The sequence below is a fragment of the Drosophila sulfurigaster genome, chromosome 2R (genome assembly GCF_023558435.1).
Source record: "Drosophila sulfurigaster albostrigata strain 15112-1811.04 chromosome 2R, ASM2355843v2, whole genome shotgun sequence".
Taxonomy (NCBI): domain Eukaryota; kingdom Metazoa; phylum Arthropoda; class Insecta; order Diptera; family Drosophilidae; genus Drosophila; species Drosophila sulfurigaster.
Genome location: NC_084882.1, coordinates 17,597,354 through 17,613,432, shown reverse-complemented (window position 1 = coordinate 17,613,432; position 16,079 = coordinate 17,597,354). Strand labels below are relative to the sequence as shown.

General features: G+C 38.3%; 1 long non-coding RNA gene across 1 annotated transcript in view; it reads right to left on the bottom strand.

Annotated features, from left to right (window-relative positions):
• The window catches only part of LOC133838305 (uncharacterized), a 30,246-nt gene extending 14,249 nt beyond the window's left edge, over window positions 1-15,997 (bottom strand). Inside the window, exons 1-2 of the long non-coding RNA XR_009893931.1 lie at window positions 15,512-15,997; window positions 13,938-14,085 (exon numbers count right to left, since the gene is read on the bottom strand). This is a non-coding gene — a long non-coding RNA (uncharacterized LOC133838305). The remainder of the gene's footprint in view (window positions 1-13,937; window positions 14,086-15,511) is intronic.
• Between the last annotated feature and the right edge of the window lie 82 nt (window positions 15,998-16,079).

Here is a 16,079-nt window from a genome sequence, read left to right as displayed (position 1 = left end):
ATATTGCCCCGCAGCTCATTGTCAGATAATTATCAAGAGAGCAACCTCTTTTTTTTTTTTTTTCGTCAACACTGTTGTGTATGTTATTATTTATATAGCAGTGTAAAGCCCTGACCTGAAAGGCCGCTTTATTTGCTTGGCTTACCGACGACGTACTACGTACATACACAATATTCATACAGTTACATTGCCCGGGTTTGGTTATATTGTTATAGTTATAGTTATAGTTGTTTATATATGTACATATATGGGCAAACATGCAAAGCGTTTTAGCTGCTATGAAAATCGATATTGGACAATGGCAATTACTGATAATGGCTGAAGTTACGAGGCGGAGGAGGAGAAGGAATGAGAGCTCTGTTAGCTATCGCTTATAATTATCATTAATGCCCGCACATGCCAACAACACACACACACATATCAAATGCCACACCTTAGGGATGAATATGTTGGCCAACTGACTTGACTTGGCTTCTTCCTTCTCCCGATTCTTTTTTTTATGGCCATGAAAATACAAATAGCTATAGCTTTTTTATGTGTGTGTGTGTGCGACAACAAAATTGTAGTTGATGACCCTCAGACAGCAGACACTTTCAAGGATACGACGTCGACTTCGCAGTGCGCATTGAGCAGCAAAGGTTAAAGGTACAACAATCAACAACAACAACAACAACAATGCAGTAGTCGACACAAGGTTAGGAACATTGCGCGGTCAGTTAGCCAGAGAGTTAAAGTGAAAAACGTATCGAAGCGCGTAAATTACACGGCGCGAGACAAAGAAACAAAACAAGGGGAAAAGCATCGTCGTCGTCGTCGTCGCCTGGGGGCCAAAAGCCGAGCCGAGAGATGCCCGTGTGTACTCCGGGTTAGCAACAAGACCGACACAATAAACTAATGAAAATACATAATAATAGTAATGGGCAAGTAATAATAGTCAAATGCTAGAGCAGGGAACGGGAACAGGAACGGGAGAGCAGCGCTGTCCAATGAAACGAAACGAAATGAGGCGAAATGAAATGAAATGAAATGAAACGAAATAGAATCGACACTAAAACCCAAACCCGGTAGGGGTTGCCTTCTCTATATACTATGTGGTTGTGTTTGGCCCTGGCCCTAGGCAAATGACTGTATTAAGTGATTGCAGAGAGCGGGGTGGGGAAACCGATGCGATATGCGATTAATAATGACTGTGAGGCACAAAATGGAAAACGACTTGAATGCGCGCACACAACGCCAACTTTTGCAGATTGTGAATGAATTGCTATAGATTGTAGTTGTTGTTGTTGTTGTTGGTGATGGTGATGTGCCGCCTCAGCGAGTGACTAATCAATGGATAACATCATTTGGGCGGAGGCAATGAAAATTAATATTCATACATGAATAATGCTACTACTATATAGCTCTAATTGAAATAATGTGGCTGCAGAGAAAGAGCAATGAAAGCATGCTATCGATAGTAAGCAACATTTTAAATAAATAATAACAAAATAAATACAAAATAATAAAAATATAATAAAAATAATTCGCTTATGTTAAATTAAAACAACTTGTATTCATCCAAGACTGTAATAAATACTTCGACAAGACAATCGATAGTTTGTAGTTTGTCTTTATCAAATCTATTATCTATAGTTTATATTAATAAAACCTTTTCAATTAAACTGTTATAACAGTTCTAAATGATAATCGATTTAAACTACTATAAACACCATCTTCAACCTACTTTTTCGTTTTCAAAATATATATGTGCGTTCATTATCGAATACTATCGATAGTTAACAGAAACACAATAAATACATAATATAAATATAACCAAAATATTTAACTTATATTAAATTAAAACAACATAGCGAAACTTCTAATCATCCAAGACTGTAATAAGTACTTCGATAAGACAATCGATAGTTTGTACTTTGTCCTTATCAAAGCTACTATCGATAGTTTATAGTTTTAAAACTTTTTCAATTAAACTGTTAAAATAGTTTTAACTGATGATCGATTTAACCTACTATAAACACCATCTTCAACCTACTTTTTCGTTTTCAAAAAATATGTACATATATGCGTTCATTTTCGAATACTATCGATAGTTAACAGAGCCATAAATTCGATTGGAAATGCTTGCTCTAATTAGCACATGCAGACCCTTGGGGGTTTTTGGGCGTCTCTGTTTGAAGTTGAGCAATCAAGTGGAAGCGAAATAGCCCAATTGTTTATTAAGTTTGTGCCGCAATTCTCCCTCCCTCCCCCCTCTCTCAGTATAGAGTGAGTGTGCCCAGCATCACACAATACACCCCGAAAAATACATCTACATAGATTTTGAATATTTCTATTGTGATGTGGAGCTGTGTGTTGTTTTCATGCCTGTCGGTTGCCATTGGCAGAATTGGGTCAAGTTTCAGTTTTATTGCCCTCGAAATAGGGGGCATGGGGGGAACATGAAGGGGCAGGCAGCAGGCAGGCGGCAGCCTTGTGGTTTGGTCCCTTTGCTCCCAGGCACTCCCTGGTTGGCCCAGTGTCTAAATGTGTATGTGTGTGTGTGCGTATAATATCTTTGATTAAATCATGAAATATGCAAAAAAAAAAAATACATATACATATATGTATGGATGAACGCATGACCTTTTTTTAACGTAGGGGGGAACTTGAAGCGCCCGAGGGGCATAGAGGGAGATGAACAGCAAGCGAGCGCAAGAGCAAAAGCGGCTCTGGAGACACGACACGGAAAGCAAAGCAGAGTTTTTGAGTTGTGAATTTTGCGGTGCCTAAAAAGCGGAAACTGGGTCAGAGTTGCTGCCTGCCGAAAATAACCAACAACAACAGCAACAACAACAACAAGAGCAACAACAATCACAGCGACCACAAGAGTGTAGAGGGAAGGATGGCAGAGGCGGCATTATAACAAGCGCCTTGCCTTTTGTTGTGAACGAAGTTCAGCTTAACTGTCGTACATGGCGTATGCGTAATATGCGAAATTTCTTTGAAAACGCAGCTTGCTGCTGCCCAAAAGGTCAAGCTGCTGCTGCTGTTGCCAGCAGCGTCGTCAACGGCAGCGTCAATCATTCAACGGCACTGACGGCAACATTGAGAGACTCTGAAGCTACACACACCGCCCTCTCTCTGCCTCTCTCTCACTCTGTCTCTCTCGCTCTTGCTCTCACATACACGACTCAGTCAGCGAGTGCGGGGCAATTAGCGCGCAATTGACCTACATTGGGGCAGCATGGCAGCATTAATGGTGTCAATAGTAAACGAGACTGACGACGGCGACGTCGACGTCGACGCAGCAGCAGCTGGCGAACGAAAAATGTTGAATGTTTATGCACGCACACTGCTTAGATGGGTTGAGCTTGAGCTGCGTGGCAAGGGGGGAAGGGGAAACATGAATTCCAAGTGCAACAATCAATGTGAAATTGTTTAAAGATTATCGCATTATTTATTGAATACAACATAAATGAAAAGCTAATCCTCTGACGTCAGCTGAGAACCAGGAAGCAACAAATAATACAAATCAACTTGAATACAGTTGTCTATATACTGTAATTATCGATACAGTTATATGAATAGCACATTGTTATAGCTAAGCCCCCCCTTAGACCTCGCATTAGATCATCTGCATTACACACAGCCCACTTTGCTCCATATTTTTATATGTAAATTTGATGATTAATGGCTCGCGTTTATTGGCATTGCATTGAAAATTAATGATTACAATTTCCTAAAACAAACCAATTTCAATTTGTCTAAACGTATAATTTTTCGTGTGACCTCTGAACTAAATATAGAGCAGAGTACACACAAAACTGAGAATGACCTACACAAGTTCTCAACTCATTTCGATGTTGTTCTGCCCTCCATAAAGCTTATAGAATTTTTGAATAATTTAGAATTGCGTTTCAAACTTTTTTCATTTTTGTTTTTTTTTTGTATTTATAGTAATTTTATTAATACAATTTTATTTTTAGGTACTCTTAATAAGAACGACATTTTATTCTGATATAATGTAATATTATTATATTATATAGTAATACTATAATATTAAAAAGAAGGTCTAGTAAGATTTGATTAAATAATCTTCGCTAAATTATTGTTTAAAAATAATAATTTTCAAAATGATAAAAAAATTAAAAATTAAAACTATACACCTCATTATTTTACTAACCAACTCTAATATTCGAAAGCAACATTATTATTACTAAATATAGCTACACATACTAAATACTACATTATTTTATGACATTCTAAATTGTTTCATTTTGTTTCAAAATACGGGTTTCTTAATAAAAATAATAAAGAATCTTACCACATTATTATTTTAAGAAAATTTCAATAAAACCGACATATTATAAGGGCATAATAGGGCACATAATAATATTTCTAGGAAATCCGATTAAAAATATATTACATCAATAAAAATAACGAAGAATCTTACCACATTATTATTTTAAGAAACTTTCAATAAAAACGACATGTTTCTAGGAAATCCGATTAAGAATATATTACATCACCAACTGCACATAAAATGTTGAATGCCCATTCAAGTGTAGGGTATTCTTAGAAACGAATTACAGCCGCATTTGGAACGATAAAAGCCTTGAATCTGTGTGTTGTCCATAGCCCATTCTCACTCCCTCTCTTTGCGGCGCTTTCAAGTAATGTTAATCTGCTCACCTCTGCGCCACCCCTCTTCCCCACCCTCTGCCTAAGTAGCAAAGAGTGTACAAATGACCAACGCGTTGGTCAAACAATGACGCGCACTGTGCGTACGACTTGAATGACAGACAATTGCTAAGCAATCGTCGCGTTGCCTCCTCCTCCTCCCACACCCTTCTGCGCCCTCTCTTCCTCCACCTCCTCCTCATGCTCCACAGCCAGCGCTCTCATGGGCAAAGTTAGTCAGAGAGTGGCGAACGACGCTGCGACGTAGCGTAGCCGCGGCAGAAGCAGCGACAGCGACAGCAGCATGTAAGTTGTACACGATAAATGAGAAATGAGGTTACCTACTTTTTAAGAAGGTCAATACAACCCAAAACAAACGAGCGACGAGGCAACGTAACGCAACGCAACGAAACGCAGAGCGAGAGCAGAGCAGAGCCCGAGAGTAGCAAGCAGCGACGACGTCGTCGCGTTCGACGGCAGCGCATCAAAACGTAACGCTCTGAGCTTCCCAAGCTCATGCATAGGTGGCGCAGCAGCAGCGTCGTTTAAATGAGTGTCATGAGTGGCGGCGACGTCGCTCAACAAAGCTCAGTGACCATGTGAGCAGCGACGCCAACGTCAGCATACCACAAACATATTACAGCAAACGTTTTCAATGAAAACAAAAGTAGTACACGCTGCCAACGCCAGCGTTAACGTCGCTGCCGACGCTGCGTGCAGCTGTAAATCGCCACCTGGTGACGAATTCGGCGTCAAGATTTGTGGCCGCATGGAGGGCAACTGAGCTGCTGCCGCTGACGCTGTCGCGGCCGTAGCTGTAGCTCAACTTTTGTGGCGTTGGCGTTGCCGAGGGCGCGGCTGACGCGACCGCGCGCTTGTAACGAGGCTAAGCGAGCGGTGTGACGACGTCTCTGCTGCCGTCGACGTCGCAGTCGCCTGCATTTTGTTGTCGCTGCTGTTGCTGCTGCTGCTGCGATTGTCGCGCTGTCTGCTTTTAGCCTCCACCTCCTTTTTTTTTTTGTTTTTGCTATGCATTGTTTTATAGTATTATTATTATTATTGTATTGTACATTCGTACATTTGTACAATTGTTGTAGTTGTTGTGTTCGCTCTCTGCCTGCAATTTAAATACGAAATATGTGTTTCAACTTGGTTATTACTTATTGTCGAACCACTAAAACAAAACACATCTTATCATCGCTATCCTCGCCCACGAATTACGAGCACACGACATTACAAAAATGTTGCTCCACTTTAATGCAATTATAATTATGGCTGGTCACATTCAAATACGTATATAGTATATAAGTTCATATTCCAGATTGCATTCAATTTGAATGAAAGGGGGCTCGACTAAGATGCTTATAAGATTGTAAAAGCTCTACAGACTATCGCTCTGTTTTAATAAAATCTAATAATTATATTAAAATAAAACAATTAAGATGACTGGTAAAAGATGAACAAAATTTCAACTTAAACTTTGAACCAAAAATCTATTTTTCAAAATGTCCTAAAACAGATTAAGTCCCGAGATTCATTAATTGTATTATTCTGCTTATGTTAAAATATTTTCATAAACGAAACTTTTCAATATAATAGAACTAAATATTTAAAATTAAAACCAAACAATTACAGCCATTGACATTGCTCTATGAATTCCAATTCTCCAATAATCTAGTAATCTATTCGATAAAATTGCATATTCAAGTACTAAATTAAGCTCTGGTTTCGCAGTCTAATGTAATGCATGGAAATGAGACTTGAATTCACGCGTTAAGGCGCAGTTCTAACTGTAATTACGTCTATGATTAACGTCATTAGCTGAGAATGTTTGTACTGAGGTCAAATCTCAATCGATATGTCGAGATATACTAGATATAATATGTTGGTGGGTACAAACCGAGTGTGTGCAATGCTAGGAAACCAAGTGCGTTGGCCATAAGTTGTCATACGGCCCGTTATGATAGCTGGCCCGCTATTTATAACACTACTCAATAGATACCCTAAAAGTTTCGTACGACCATTTAGTGTCAATATATGTATGACAACTTGTGGGAACCTTGGGGACTTGAGGGACAAACACCATGGTGGTCTGATAAGTATAGCTGGAAATAGTCCTCAAAAGTTGACAATTCAGTGCCAAATGAATTTTGTATTGCGTGCGAGGCGTTGGCCATGGCAAGAATTACTTGGCATTGCTTTGTAATTGGAAGCGATTGTGATATCGATAGTAGAATTGGTAAACGCGGTGTTGTCGCGTTTCAACTGTTATCGATTGTAGACAAAAATAATCAGTACAAAAAAATTAGAAATACCATATTCGAATAATATATAACGTTGGCGTGCAAGGAAGATAGAAAGTAAACAAAAACTTATCGATAACAAATCAGCATACGCATTTAAAGCACTTTTATCTGATATATTTGTGTTAAAGCTAAAGATAATTTATATACGTACTACATAGATAATAATTCTCGCATATCGGAATCGCATTGAAAATTATCAAAGGCAAATTACGCAAAATCATAGAGCAAAACGACCTTATCGTGTACATTAATTTCATGTGCTACAATACTTAACAAATCGCTTTTGTAACCTATAATTACAACAGAGAAACAAACACGTGCTAATGTACACACATACACACATACTTATGTATAAGTGCATATGTTGAAACATAGATAAGTGAATGTATGAGAGTGTGTGTAAACGCAAACACCTTTGCAATGGCAACAAACAATACAAAGCACAAAATTACAAAAGCTTGCTCACTTCCTTGTGTACACACACACACTCATACAATCGCATTGGCAGAGAGATACGCATTGAAAAATTAAATACAACAACAGCAATCGCAGCAGCAACGTCAGCGTTAGCGGCAGAGAATAAACCGTTACAATACAGATACAGAAAGCGAAACATAAACAACAGCAACTACAATTATTGTCGCTTCAAGCGCACATGTGAATCTCTGCTGATGTCAACATCAAATCCGGCGCCATCCTTCCGACACACACACGCCTCCACTTAACCCCCTCCTCCTACTTCAATACCAACTACTTGGTGCTCTCTCTCCCCCATTCTCTTACTCTACGCCTCACGCCCACAGCCACTGACATGCCATCATCATCATCATCGTCGTCTTCACCTTCGGCCAAACGAATTGAAACGAATTGGCACGAGCCTTGTGTGCGACGCTCTCTATTTCTCCCACTCTCCCACTCAGTGTGCCGTTCAGTCAGCAGCCTCTTTGCTCTCTCGCGTAATAGTGAGAGCGCTGTCGACAGTAGATTGCTGTTGTTGGTGTAGTGTGTTGGGGCCTCGCGCACTCACTGTGTCTACTTTCTCTCTATAAATAGTTGAAATCGAGTTTCAGCTACAAATTCAATGCAAAGACACATTTCGTAAAGCGTGAAAGTGACGTGGGGTAAGCGGCAGAAGACAGGGTTAAGGGGTGGGGTAACAGTCTCGGGTCACCTCTCACATCAGCGACCAGGTGAGAGTCGTCTCTTCGAGGAGAATGTAATAGTTTTGAAATAAAAGTTCCCTCCTCTCCTCTACACTTCACTACGATCACTTATTGAACTATCTCTCTTGCTCAATCCCCCTCTCTCCCTCTCCGACTCTCTCGCTTGCTCTTGATGAAGCATCAGCATCATTAGACAACGCAAAGGTTGCAATTACAATTACGATAGTTTGCAATGAGTTTTCATGGCAAGGAAATTTCATTTCATTTCATTTCGTTTCGTTTTATGATAACGATCTCGAGGTGGCAGCGCCGCGGGGTCAGTCATATATTGTAGATATTTATCTGCCACATGCGTTGTTGCACTTGAGCATAACGGTAATTACGTCTAGGCACGGCATTGCCCCTGAATTTTTAGTAACACACACACACACAGAGGGAAATATATGCATTAAATGTAAGCATGCGATTTTTCCCTCCCCTTCGTTTGTTATTGTTTTCCACAGATTTTTAATGGCGACATTGACTTTGCAATTTGTTGCCCATTAATTAATGGTTAATGTTAATGTTAATGGAGTTGGGGTTGCGGTTTGGGCCACAAAACTGCAGCCGAGCAATTGGCTGCTGTACAAGGCTGAGAGACCAGAACCGATTCCGACAATGAATATTAAAAATATACAAAATCGTTGCCAAGAATTGGAATGAATGTTGTTAACCTTAATTTAGAACTTTATAAAGCAAGATGAAGTTTTATGATACAATTCAAATCTACTTTAATATCGCAAAGATTTCAATAAACTTTAATCCCCAAAGCCGCACATTTCAAGTTGCAATAAACTTAAGTCCAACAAGGTGAATAAAAGAATAATAATGACGAGTTGTATAGTTATTTTATACCCGCTACCCATAGGTAGAAGGGTATTATAACTTTGTGCCGGCAGGAAATGTATATAACAGGTAGAACGAGGCATCTCCGACCCTATGAAGTATATATATTCTTGATCAGCGTCAACAGCCGAGACGATATAGCCATGTCCGTCTGTCCGTCTGTGTGTCTGTCCGTCTGTGTGTCTGTCCATCTGTGTGTCTGTCCGTCCGTCCATATGAAACACTGGATCTCAGAGACTATAATAGATAGAGCTATCATTTTTTCGACAGCATTTGTGATGTTTGCACGCAGATCAAGTTTGTTTCAAATTTTGCCACCATTTTGGTATATACAATAATTACTATAGTAGTTATGATTCCTGAAAATTTGGTTGCGATCAGATAAAAATTGTGGAAGTTATTAAAGAAATACTTTTGTATGGGCAAAAACGCCTACTTACTAGGGGTCTTAGTTGCTTTGGCTGACAATCTGGTATATTGTGCCGTCTATGGTATATTATGAATGCGGTACTATACAGATATACCAAATATACCATTTGGTATATTTTAATATTTTTAGTTTATTCGGTATATTTTGAAAAATACTGCAAAATATATTTCTTTATTTAGAATGGGTAGAGGGTATCTCATAGTCGAGTACACTCGACTGTAACTTTACTTGTTTTTTAATATTTTAATGACTTTGATATTTAAGCCCTATATCAATATTATTCTTAATTTTCAGCTTACCTTGCTAAAGCCATTCTAGCATGAGAGAGGTTTCGCAGCGCAATTGCATCCACTTTGAAAGATTTTCCTTGACAATTTCCCAGCACAAAAAGAATTTCCTTTTACGTTGTTAAAATCGTGTTTAACAACTGAAATTTTTTCACTGCACTCTTATTTTTTTTCAATTTGATTTAATTTTCCTAGCTTATTATGTTTGTCTATGTTTACAAATATATGTATATTTGATTTGTTGTCAGAAAAACGTCATTTTTATGCTAAACAAAGAGGAGTTTATATAATTTCTAAGAATGCCAAAACGCCACAAAGTGTGCAACTGTTTTGGATCCGGAAAAAAAGCTTGCACAACACAACAACAATAATGTAAAGAATCAGCAGATGATGAAGAGCAACAGTGACAGCAACAAAAACATCGAGTGGCATCCGTCAAAACTGAAAATTTATCACATCCAATATATGGGGAGTACGTGCGTCACCATAAAATGGCCCAAGTTGATTCTCCCGGCTACGTGATATTTGTGCGTGAAATTATCAAAGAGCAACAAAGCAAAAAGCCAAAACATCAGCAGCGCGAAAAAAAATCGCACACTCACACACATGGTCGTATTTGTATAAGTATTCACATAAAAGAAGGGTGAAGAAACCTGCAAACAATGTTCAATGCCATCGACGAAAAAAAAAAAAATAGAAAAACAATAAAACAAAAAAAGATGATTCGAAACGTAAAACGAACTGGCTTATCAGTATTTTGTTCTGTGTGTGATAAGCAACGAAATTGAACAAAGGCACTGACAACCAACAACAACAAATATAGCAAGAACATCAACAACCGACCAATGACAGTCAAAAATTGTTGATCTGTACCCCGCCTTCCCTCTCTGCGCCCTTTCGCCTGTCGGGTGTGGTGTTTGTCCAATTTTGCACATGGCCCGGCGAAAGGATTGATAAAAATAAAACGACAAAAAAGCAACAGCAACAACTGTTAAAGTTAAGTGTGGTAGACTGTAAGCTACCCGCTTGTCGGTTTTTCGGGGAAAACCAAACAGTTTAGTGTGAATTATTTATTCTATTCCAGTTTTAATAAGGTTATCTGAAATCATAGAGAACATTTTACTTCCTTTAGGTACTCAAGATTTTTCTTTTCAATCATATTGAAACTTTCAGGATTCCTTCAGAATATAAATTCTATTATATCTATTAAAATTCCAGTCTTTCGTGTGCTTTATTACATCATCATATTGAAACTATCAGTAAACTTTCAGAACTTCTTCTGCATTAAAAATCAGTTATATCTGATCAACTATATATACTTCATAAGGTCACAGATAGCTTACTACGTCATCACATATATAGTTTTCCTTCAACAAAAAGTAATACCCTTCTGCCCCATTGGATAACGGGTATAACAAGAACAGAAATCAATAACTTTGCACCGGGTACACAGAGCGAGGTCAGCACTGACGCTCATGCCAGATGAGCCAAATGTGCTTGCTTCCCTTTGCCCCATGAGGCGGCGGGGAGCCAAAGTGGGAGGTTGGAAGGTCTTTTGGGCATCTTTAGAATATCAGAAAAGCAGAGACAGCAACACCAGAGCGAGATAGAGAGACAGAGATAGACGAAGAGATGCCTTCATAAGTGGCCAATGTGCAGTCCGATATCAGCAAAACGGACACGAAATGTGAATGTCTAGTAATCTTAAAAAGCAACAACGAGAAATAACAAGAAGAAGAACAGCAGCAGCAACAGCAACAACGACAACGGCAGCATTGAGAAGTGCAAACGACAAGCGAGCAAGCAGCAAGAAGAAGAGAGGCAAAAAAAGGCAAATAAAAAAAAACTACCAACTAAATTCCATTTCATAGTCATGAGAGCACACAAGGTTCTTCCTATATCAGTCGATTTGACTTGTTTACGTGTGTGCGTGTGTGAGCGACTGTGTACTCACACGTATATAGGTATGTACTGGCCATATACATACAAACACATGTATGAGAGAACAGTACAAAAATAAAAAAAAAAGCTACAGCCAAAGCACAATCAAAAGCCAAAAACCTGCGCAGCGAACAAAAGCTTCCATTTACTTTTGACTTTGCACCGAAGCTTCACACATTCGTGTTCTCTTTTTCGCTCTCGCTCTCACTCTTGCTTGTTCACTAACGTAACTTGCAAAGCAAAAAACCTGCGCCGCCGGCGAGGGTCGTTTGATAGCTGTAGTTTGTTGGTGGGTGTTTCGTTTTGAGCATGACCTCAGCAAGAGAACGAACGAAACAGAGAGAGAGAGAGAGAGAGCGAGAGCGCACGGTTTGCTCTCTGGTTGCTTAATGCGCTCATTTATAAACAATAAACAAAAATAGTGGCGCACATGTTTTTAATTGACTTTTGCTTTGCAAAGCTCTCTGGCGAGGCAAAATCAAAACATATGTTGTGCGCGTAAGCGAGACAGCCAACATCAGTAAATGCAAATACATACATACATAAGAACACACACATATGTGTGTGTAGTACATATGAATAGAGATAGAGAGAGCAAAAGAGAACGAGCTCAAGTATTTCAATGCTGACTGCATTGGATTTAGCTTTTGCTTTTTGGTCATCTATCTTATTTGTTAGCAAATTTAAGCAAATCAGACGACGCCATCGTCGGGTGCTAAAAACTGTTTCAATAATTTTAAACAACAAGCATGTGACAGACTTAGAAGTTGCCAAAGTGAGAGTGGCGAAGACAAAGAGAGCGAGGGAGGAACAGGACAAAGAGCGCACTTTAAAACGCCGCCTAGTACTAAGTTCAAGCAATGAACTTAACTCGAACCGAAATGAATCTGTTACTGTTGTTGTTTTCATCATTATTATTATTATTCCACGTACTTTGCCTAATGTGACCTCAACGACGCTGAGGAATTGAGGAAGTTGTCTATGCCAATCTCATTGTCGTTGTCGCTATTATTATTATTATTATTGTTGTTGTTTTTGTTGTAAAGCTCTCTTTTTCGCATACGTTTTTTTAGTGTTTAATTGTGCGTGTTTAAAGCTAGCTAGCTAGCTAGCTATCTAGTTGTGTATTTTACTTCTAATATTTGATATTTCAAATAAGGTCACAGATACACACATCAACGACAAACAGCTAACGACAAAACACGCGCGACGCGACTCCGGGTCACCATATATACCACATACGACTTGTGAGCCGGTTACAACAAAAAATTGATTGACTACCGATTATTTTGACGAGGTCTCTGCTTAGTCTCTGAGGTTCGACCTTTACACACCCAAAATATTTATTGGTATGTGTGTGTGTGTGTGTGTGCGATTTTTTTTAAATGTTATATGTATTTTAGTTTAGTATTATCCGTCGTTTGGGTTAGACGTGTTCTGCGGAGATAGCGCGACACACAAAAAGCACACAAACTTAACGCAACGCGCAGCAGCTGACGACTGAGGGAGCTTTTTTCTTGGCTTTGCGCTTTGCTGTGTTGTGTGTGCGCGCGTGTTGCTTTTGCACCTCGTTGCTGTCTTTGTTTTCTGTGTTTGCTTTTGCCTTTGCTGTGCGAGCTTTTTGTGTTTGCCCTCTCAGCTGTGCCCAAAAATGAGAAGCAAAGAAGCTGCTACTGCTACTGCTGCTTCTATTGCAAGGATTATTATGCCATAGTCGAAAAGCTGCTTTTCACTGCTGGTAACTGAACCCAAGGTCTGTCACCCTCGGCTCCCCCCGCACCCTCCGCCCGCATCAACAACTATTATTACAGGCAATATTCTTGCAAATAAGCTTAGGTCCTAACACCAGAGACCGTAATTATTATAAGACGTATTAAAATGGTAATGACAATATTTTGGTTTTCGATAAATGTACATTTATAAATCAGATAAAATGTAAGCGTAAATAGATAGACAAATTTCTAAAATATGGAATTATACCTGCTTAGCGATCTACTACCACAAGAAAATGAAATTTGCAGCTCCTGCCTAATACTAAGTTACGGACGATATTATTATTTATCGTAGCGATTTGAGTCAGTATTTAATTAAGCAAATATGTACTTCCCGTGCATTGATATAAAGTTAGTGCAGTAGATTAGATTAGTAATTAATTACTCTTGATGCTTATCATTGATATTTCACTAAATTGAATAATGAAACGTTTCCCCTAGCGCAATTAAAATTGCAGGAAATCACAGTAATTATCGCATATGTTAGAACTCACCTTCTATATAATTGTTGACAGCTCTCGCTGTCCTATCCTGTCAATCTGGCCAATCGATCTGCAGCTACTTTATTGATTGATTTCTCTGTAGATTGTTGTGCGGATGTGTGTGCAGCAAACAAGAACAAAACTACCAGAGATCGCGAGTCTGTAATCGTAACGAAATAAAAGTATGTAATTATAAAAATCGATTATTGTGAGAGCTTTGCATATGAAGCGACATAAGTATAAATAGAAATTAAGTTGGAAAAATCATGTTATCAGTGTACCCGTTGTCGTTTAATTCATCATGGTATTCATTGCAAGTGTTATATGCATATAGTATATACAATTGTGCACTTGTGCACTTACACACATATTATTTTGCATAAAAAATTAACGAATACGAAAATGCGCAAATCGGTCTTTGACTTTTTTTCGCTGTTGTTGATGTTGTTCTTCTCATTATTGTTGTTGCTGTTGCTGTTCCCTTTGTGCTCGTGTCGTTGCCATTTATTCCCCTCAGAAATTAAAAAGTTTTTGCAAAAATAAACAAACTGACGAGCCGACAGCCACAAAAAATGCTTGACCACCGAACATATTCTACTACAGAATACCCTTTAACTAGTAGCAATTTTTTAAGATATATTATCAGAAAAAAAAATAAATTTTTATTAGCGTCAACTTGTTTTTAAGGTAATTATAATTTCTGAACAATATGAATTTCTTGACATATTTCTACTACATAAATGAATAATGGAGACAATTTAAAAATAATTCAATATATTTATTTAAAACTTTATTTTATTTTAAAAAAGGAAACTAAACTATAACAGCATAAAATCATTCCAACTATTACAAAGCTGAAGTCCAAGGCCATAGTAGCACTCTATTAAAAATAATACTTAATATTTAATTATAAGTTAATTGAAATATAAAAAAAAGCTTAAAAAACTTCAATTCCACTTATAGGTAAATTAGAATTATAGAGAATTCAAATTCTACCTACCTACAAGTAATAAGCGAATAAACATGAAATATTAACTAATAATATTAAATGTTAATTTAAATCGTACTGAAAGCACCGGCGCTTTAACTATTGTAATAGAGTACATTGTTCTACACCAAAGTTCTGATTGCTTTAAGATATAAATAATTTGCCTTATCAAATTGCCAATTTGCCGCAGTTGACACAATAATAAAACGTGATTCGCGCCCTCATCAAAAACAACAATAAACATGACATTAATAACCTGCCTCGGTTTTTGCTTTATTTACATCTGCAGCTGAAATATCGATGATTATATTTGATATCGATTTCACGTAGTCGATATTTTCCCCGAAATGTCAACAATTCTAACTATTGTTTGATCTGTTGAAGGGGAGGGATGGGTGGACTTCATCAGAACACCGCCGAGTGCAATAAATTGGCATGGCAAAGATTTTGGTTGGGTTCCTGCCTCACACACAACCAAACATACTTGAACCCGCATGTAAGAGTTGTATTTGTACCTAATATGCGTACATGCACACATACAAATGTGCATATAATACATGCACAGCAGACTCACGCACACACTCTCAACGCAACTCACCTTTGTAGATAGTTATTTTTCTTTTTGCGTACTCTGTCAATTTGCTTTACATAAGTCGGGTGCAACAAGGCGGCAATGTGCACTACAATTGCATTTGCTTTGTTAACAAAATTATATTGATTTTAGTTGCACTTTTCGATATAAATTAACACACAATATGGCGATATTACTCTTTCACTTTTTTTCAGGCCAACTTGTATGAACTGCGCCACACACGCACACACTCACACACTCTTTTTTAGCGACACACGACGATTGGGATTGGACGACAATCGGGCCGAAATTGCATCGGTTATTGCACTGCACTTTGACTATATTATTGCTAAAATCGACTATTTGCGACTATTGTATTACAATAAGAGCTCCCACTACAATTATTTATTGATATTATTATTGGTAAATACGAGACGAATAAAGCCAGCGAACGCGCTGCGCTTTTCATTCCATGCTGCGGCACTCACAAACACACACACAAATACACTGAATGTGCGTGTGTGTGTATAAACGTCTGATTGTGAGTGGGCGCTCATAGTCGATCTGGTAACACTGCTGCTCAGTGCAACACTGT